Below are 7,738 nucleotides of genomic sequence, written 5' to 3' on the forward strand. Positions count from 1 at the left end.
ATAATGAGGACAATAGCTGGCTATGAGATGTCTGTCGGCCCCCATGGCTCGGGAGCTAATCCCAGCAGCGAGAATAGCCTCCTTCTCCGGGACTTTGCTAGGTCCCAGAAAATGAGGATCTCTGGCTCCTGGTACCAGCGCTCCAACCCACATCGCTGGACATGGTACAGCGATACGGGTGCAGTGGCTAAGGAGATCGACCACATTCTTGTTAGCACGCGATGGAGGATCCTCCAGAACTGCAGGGTTTACCGGATTGCCGAGTTCTGTGGCACCGACCATAGGCTAGTTGTGGCTACCCTGTGGGTCCACTTCAAAACTCCCTGTCCCTCCAGTGGCCACCCTAAGGTGTATCACTTGAACAGACTAAGGGAGGAGGAGTGTGCCCGTGCGTCCACCATGACAGTCTCTGACCGATTCATAGAACTCGACAACCTGATGGACCCAGTTGCTCTGTGGGAGCTCTTCAAGCGCGTAACACTCGAAGCAGCTCAGGAGTCCATTGGCGTACGCCCGAGGACAAGGCAGAATTCCATCTCCCTGGAGACATTAGAGGCCACTGAAGCGTGGCGCAAGGCTCGGCTGAATGGGAATAAAGTCTTGCGTCGTTCCATGGTGCGTAGGGCTCGGACACTGCTGAGAAGGGACAAGGAACAGTTCATCAGGAATCTTGCTGAGGAGGTTGAAGGCCATTTCTTGATAAATGACCTTCGCCCTGCCTACCAAGCCCTGAGAAAACTGAACTCTAAGCCTTCCTCACAGATGACTGCAGTCCGATCAGCGGATGGATGGATCATCTCAGATCATGTTGGGGCTTGTGAAAGTTGGGTTGAGTATTTTGAACAGTTGTACCAGGTAGACCCTCCAACAGTTAGCTTGGATGCAAGCGATGTCTCAATGTCTGTGCCGGACCCACCCATCAGCCAGGAACCTCCTACCTTAACAGAGGTTAGGATGGCGATTTCCAAGCTGAAGAGTGGGAAAGCTGCAGGCATATGCGATATCCCTACTGAACTGCTAAAGGCTGGGGGTGAACCTATGGCTCGGGGCCTGCATACAGTCCTGACTGCCATCTGGCACTCTGGTACCATTCCCCCTGACCTGCTGAGGGGCATGGTCATCCCTCTCTGGAAGGAGAAAAGGGATCGTTGTGATTGTAGCAACTACCGTGGCATTACACTGCTCAGCATACCAGGCAAGGTTCTCGCCCACATTCTTCTGAAACGGATCCGCAACCACCTACTGAGGCATCAGAGACTGGAGCAGTCTGGATTTACTCCTAGCAAGTCCACGATAGACCGTATACTAGCGCTTCGAGTAATTGTGGAACGCCGTCGTGAGTTTTGGTCGTGGGTTGCAAGCAACCTTGTAGAACCTTGCCTACATCGACCTCAAGAAGGCGTTTGACTCGGTGCATCGGGAATCGCTATGGGAGATCCTGAGACTCAGAGGGAATTCCGACACAGATTATTGGCCTAATAGCAAGCCTTTATACTGGTACTGAAAGTGCTGTAGAGCAATATAGAACCTCTCAGTTCCTCTCGCCACAATCAACTGGAGAGAGGCGGGAATTAGTTGGTCCTCATGATCATATTTAGACATATTTATTGTTATTGATATTTGGTTTAATATATATATATATATATATATATATATATATATATATATATATATATATATATATATATACATATACATATACATACATACATACACACACACACACACGGAGGTTATATCAAAAGTGTAGATATTTTGTTATATATTGCTGAAGCAACGGTTTAAAATATATCAGAAATAAAATCTCGATAGGTGGCGCCCGTTCTCTCAAGAAAACGACGCGAGGGGGGGGGGGATAACTAGTAATCGCTGGCCCTCATGGGGACATTACAAATTAAATGTGCTAAAACATCTAAGGTTATGTTATGGGAAGGTACAGTATTAAGGCATCTTCTGTACGTGTTATAAAAATTAATTCCGTATTAAAGTTAACCCAAATCCACAGTACTTGCACAGAAGATGTAAAGGTGTGGTTACACTGGCCATCGATTCATGAAATCTAATCATTTTGAGTGGATTTTGCCCACCGATTGGTTCATTCCACTGTTTTTTTTTTTGCCTACTCGTCCGAAGCGATGGGCAACCCGTCGATCCATCGATGTTCCAGTGGAAAAGTCATACTCGTTGAGAGTCTATAGTATACATGGCATTAGTCTAATTGTATATTTATGCATTATAATTAATATATATATATATATATATATATATATATATATAAATTACAATTATCATTGTAAATTATCATATATATACTTATATTAATTATTATTTAAAAAAATAAAAGAAAAACAATGCAATATATCTTGTATCCTCATTTGACGGACGAACATAAACAAGCGCGCATATTTTTCGAAGAGGAAGAACGTCTTCTCGTCATATTTCTGTTAAGAATGTGGAATTCGGAAGCAATTACCTCTCTTTTAGAGAAAGTACGCCATGAAAATGTCCTTTGGAATATAAAACATCCATATTACCACAAGAGGGACTGCGGACACGATTTGTTTTGATGCTGCGATCCAGTGGACTGAGCTGGTGGTTCTTTTCGTAGTGTAACCAAAACGGATGGGCGGGTGGGTTCCAAGTCACTGATAATCGTTGGATTCCAACGAAATAGTTGGTCAGTCTAACCGTACCTTAAGATACACTGCCAGGCGCACGAGTCAATGCGATTATCAGTAAATCTGCTGTTTTACATGAAAAAGCGGGCATCTTTGTATTGACAATTAGCATTCACCCTCTACATATTTCATATTATTCGCTAATGTCGATAAGGAAAGATTGCTACAAAGAAAAAAATATATATACAATATCATGTCAAAATATATCAGTGTCATTACAAATAAAATCATATAAATGGCTTCAAATAGCATATAAATATTATAAACAATCGAAATGAAGGTGTCAAACAAATAAGAGAATTCGTAATATTAATTCATAATCGCCAGAGTTTTCTCCGAGAGATCTATCTTGTGTGTGATCACGGGGCATGGGTAGAGTTTTTTTTTTCAGGATGTTACTATCGAGGGTCATGATAAATGTCCACGAGGTTTGAAGTCACCATAGTTTAAACAATCAGGGAGTTTGTACTTTGAATTTGAAACCTAATCGTTTTGTTATTAAAAGCTTTCTCTTTTATTCGATTATTATATAGAATAAGTTGGGGATGGTTTTCCAACCTGAAAATAACATTGCCTTTTCTGTGTCTGTAATCTCTGCTATTCTCTTTTTTGTGGGATTTTCTTTTCAATGTTGAGGGTTATATCTGCAGTTTGAATAACCTGCAACTTACAAAAATATATACTGATGAATTTTCACATATATCTTTGATATGAAACTGTCAGAATTTGTTTCGTTACTGTTTATTATAAATATTAATGGCAACTAAACTTCACATTTTCTATGGAGTTGATAACGTCATGACGTATCAATACATGACTGGCGGAATTAAGTAACTCGTTCTGCACATGTGCAGGATTAAGATGCTCAAAACTAAACCCTGGTAGAAAAGCGAAAGCCATGAATAGTGGCCCGGGAGGATAATGATGATACTGTGGTGGTTGTGCTAGAGATGAAGATGGTTCATTCAATATATAGTGATGACCAGGCCCCTGGTGGTAGAACTGTAAACATACTGTTAACATCAAGAAGGATAAGGTGGTTCTCAGCACACTACCTTGCGGGACGCCTTTGAATTGAGGAAAAAAATATGATGTACAAGAGTAAATTTTGACCTGGAAAGTGCGTTTAGAAAGGACTTCCGCATATGCCTAGGGAGGACAATTAATGGAGAATATGGTACCGCCATGTGCTATCAAACTGGGAAGGAGAGAAAAGATTATGAAATTCAAGCTATCACATTAAACAGGAGTTAACAATTCGTTCTAGTAGCTTGCACAAGCAGCTACTTAGAGCGGTGATGTGGCAATCTTGAGGGAGGCTACCTGATTTATTGGGTTTCAAGGAAGGGAGGATTAGAGCTTCTCGCCATTGAGGAAAAAATTCTATTGTTCATATACGGTTGAAAATAGTTAATAGGAAGGATAGAAAGGAAGATGGGAGGTGTCAGAGCATGCGGTAGTGAATATCGTCAGGGCCTTCATGAGTCTTGCGACATGACTGCAAGGCAGCATTAAGTTCAGAGGAAGAAAAAGGAGCATTACAGGACTCAGTGAAGATGATGAGGGTGCATTCCTTGATGGTCTTAAGAGAAGAAAAGTGTGGAGAAAGGTGAGAACCACTACCGACCTGGCTGAAATAGTAACCTAGTTCATAAGCGACTTGGGGAGGATCAAAGATGAGAATATCTCGAATATGGAGGATGGGGGTTGGATTGGGGGGATGTTTGCCTGATAACTTATGAATCCGGCGTCAAACAGTTGAGATAGACGTAGACGTAATTGAGGAAACCATCTCGCCAGTTATTTGTTTTACTGTTCCTGATTGTACAACGAAGACAGGTGGATGCTCTTTTAAAGGAGATAATGCCTGATAGTTGATTAGGGGTGCCTCGTTTGTAGCGATAACTGTTCAGTCTGCATGCTTTAAGCAAAGTGCTTTAATGCAATTGGAATTCCATCATGGAGGTTCGAGGAATGGCAGTATAGACAGTTCTTAATAAATGTGAAAAATATCGTATCATATCTGAAATGGATGAGAAGAGGGGTGGGCGGGGGTAGGAATAGCAGAGAGTGAAGTGAAAGTACGCCAGTCAGCTCTATCAAAGCACCAGCATGGGAGTTAGGAAGTGGTACATGTGAAGGAGAAAGGAGAACTGGAAAGTGGTCCTTTAGGGAAAATGGTCTAGAACTGACAAATGGAAACCTAAATGAAGAGAAGGGGAACAAAGAGAGAAGTCAATGAATGAAAAAGATTGCATGCATATGTCAAAGTGTGTAGGGCAGTCTGAATTAAGAATAATAAGGTCACTTGTGGAGAGGAAGTATACTAGGAATCGGCCACGGGAGTTGGTGACAGAATCACCCCAAAGAGTGTGGTGGTAGTTAAAATCACCAACTATGAGGAAAGCTGGCTGAAGTTGGGAAATTAGATTCTCAAAGGCAACAAAGTCAATGGGGTGGGAAGGGGAGAAGTAGACTGATATAACTGTGATCCAACAGTGAAGAAAGATGCGAATAATTGTGCACGGGACAGCGTTTTGGAAGGGAGATATGACATAAGGTGTTGTCTGATAGATAAGTATAGACGAGATATAAAGGGAGTGTGAAGAAGAGACAGAATGGTAATTGGGGATTGGTATGGGAGGATGTGTAAGAAAAGTCTCTTGGAGACAATTTATGGATGGGTTATAAGAAGAAAGGATATGACGAAGGTCAGGTATATGAGAACGGAAACCACAAATATTCCAATGTAAGAGAACTATACTTTAGTTGATCTATGAGTGATAATGGTTACAGTGCGTGATGGAAAATCTGAAGGGGAAGGAGCTAGGGGGGAGATAAGGAATGAGAGGGGGAGGGTGGTGTTGTACCATGGGGGATCAGGAGGTGGAAGATCTGGAGAAGGGCATAGTTGTGACATTGTTGACAGGGAGTAAGAGAAAGGGGTGTAGGGGGAATATGAGTAGGTGGATGGATATCAGCAGTCACTTTGAGTGTGGAGGGAGCGGGAGTTGTGGGATTTGAGGGTGGATGAGAGGTTTCGGTGTCAGTTTGGGACTCAAGTAGATAATTTTCAATATCTTCAAGAGTTTCTGTTAAGAAGTTGGTTGGGGAGTTTTGTGAGACAAAGGTTTTCTTATGGGGGGGGGAGGAGACTGGTGTCTGAGGAGTAGAGACAAAGGTAGGTGGAGGTGAGTGTGTGGTAGAAGGGGTGGAACATTTAGTCTGTCTGCTGCAGGTAGTGCGGGGGAGGTGTTGGGGCTGCTGTAGAGATTTGAGTGTCTGGAATTAGAAAGGCAAAAGAATTTGACTAGGGAAGGTAGGAGGTAGAAGTGGGGAAGTGAGATGTGTGAGAGATAGGTATAGGGGAGGGTGTACGAACATCTCGGGAGGGAGGGGGAGGGGCAGAGCAAGCGACATTACTGGAGTAGGGGGTGCTTTGATGTGCTTCCTGTCTGGCTTCACATAGAGCGAGTCCAAGTTTGAATCCGAGTTGCCACCTCAGACTCAAATTTGTGGGTGGGGCAGCCCCTATAAAATACGTTATGGGGACTGCTACAGTTGGCACATGTGTGTGACTGTGCAGAGCAGTTTGATCGAGTATGACCAGGTTGGGCATCTGGCTGTGGAACAGCAATGTCTGGCAGGATATCCTAAATGCCAACATTTTTGGCAATTTTGGTCGTCTACAGAAAGTAATTTTGGCAATGTTAGTGGGGTTTTAGAGGAATAGAATTGCACTGTACTGATATTGCAGGCAGGTGAGTAAGACTTCTCCACAATCTGAACAATTTTTGTTATAGATAGGGGAATCTGCTGGGGAGATAGAGACAGTTCAAGTATTGAGAGCTGGATGAGGTTCTGTAGGAATGGGATCGCCAGAGAGATCAGTTAGCGTTGATAATGCTATAGCTTGGGTTTCAGATGTTACCGTGACGAGACGGGAACGGCTAGGTCGGCTACAGAAAAAGACTTTGCCTACTAGTTTTTGAAGGCATTGCTGGAAGGGAAAAGTGTTGTCAGAGTAGGGAGCTCTGGAAGGGATCACGAAAAATCCCATTTGGCTGGGGTAAATAGAGTTTTAAGATATTTGTAGAGGTGAGGGTAGTAGAAGAGATGGGGGCTTGTGGAAGAGGGAGCAGTGTTGAGGGAGGTAGTACTATGGAGAGTAGGACAATAAGGCTGTAAAATAGTAATAAGGGAGGATGGGGTAGTTGAAGAAGATTGTAGGGGTAGAGATGATGAAGTTGAGCATATTGGGAGAATAGGAATGTCTTCTGGAGACCGAGTGTTGACTTGGGTGGATAATGTACTAGTAGGCATTGAGGAGGGGGCTGTGTTCAAGCCGTGGTCAAAGGAGAGGCTGGGGTGGGGGAATTGGGAGAGTTTGAATTGGTGGGACTGTTTGAAGGGGCAAGCCTCATTGCCCTTAATAAGGGTATAATGTCTTCATTATTGGCCATGGTAAGCCTGGTGTATATTGGGGAGAGAAAGTCCACCCCTCAGGGTCCCCTTGAAAGGTAAGTGCTAGACAACTAAAACAGGAATACAGTGCCCATGGCTCCCTCAGGCCGTTCAGGACTGGCACAAAGTCTGCCTTTTATCCTTTCAGCACGGTTCTCACACCTTAGGAAGTAGATAGTAGAAGGGGTTGGGGAAAGGGATGGAAACGAAAAAGCAGGAGGGGAAAAACATTATGCAAAATTAGTTGAGTCAAGGGCTGAGGCCCAGGGCAAGGGAGATTCCCAGCATTGGGTCCAAGTTCTCGCCTCCTACGCCCCCCCACCCCCGACAACAGGGGGGGGGGCGGGTAACAATAATGATAACATCAGCAACAAAATAGTAACTATAAAAAATATGATAATCATAATAACATAAGATGTTATCAATAAAAAATAGATCTGTTTTAGAATCTATCAAAAATACAAAGTAACTGTAGATATCTAAGAGCACACCTATATACTCATAGGTTAACTTTGCGAACTATATTGTGGTTTCGACTTTACTCACTGTTCCTTAAGGAAATTCACGAGGTTTACTAAAACAAACTTGTGTATAAC

Source organism: Penaeus monodon, chromosome 42, assembly GCF_015228065.2.
Source record: "Penaeus monodon isolate SGIC_2016 chromosome 42, NSTDA_Pmon_1, whole genome shotgun sequence".
Lineage (NCBI taxonomy): Eukaryota > Metazoa > Arthropoda > Malacostraca > Decapoda > Penaeidae > Penaeus > Penaeus monodon.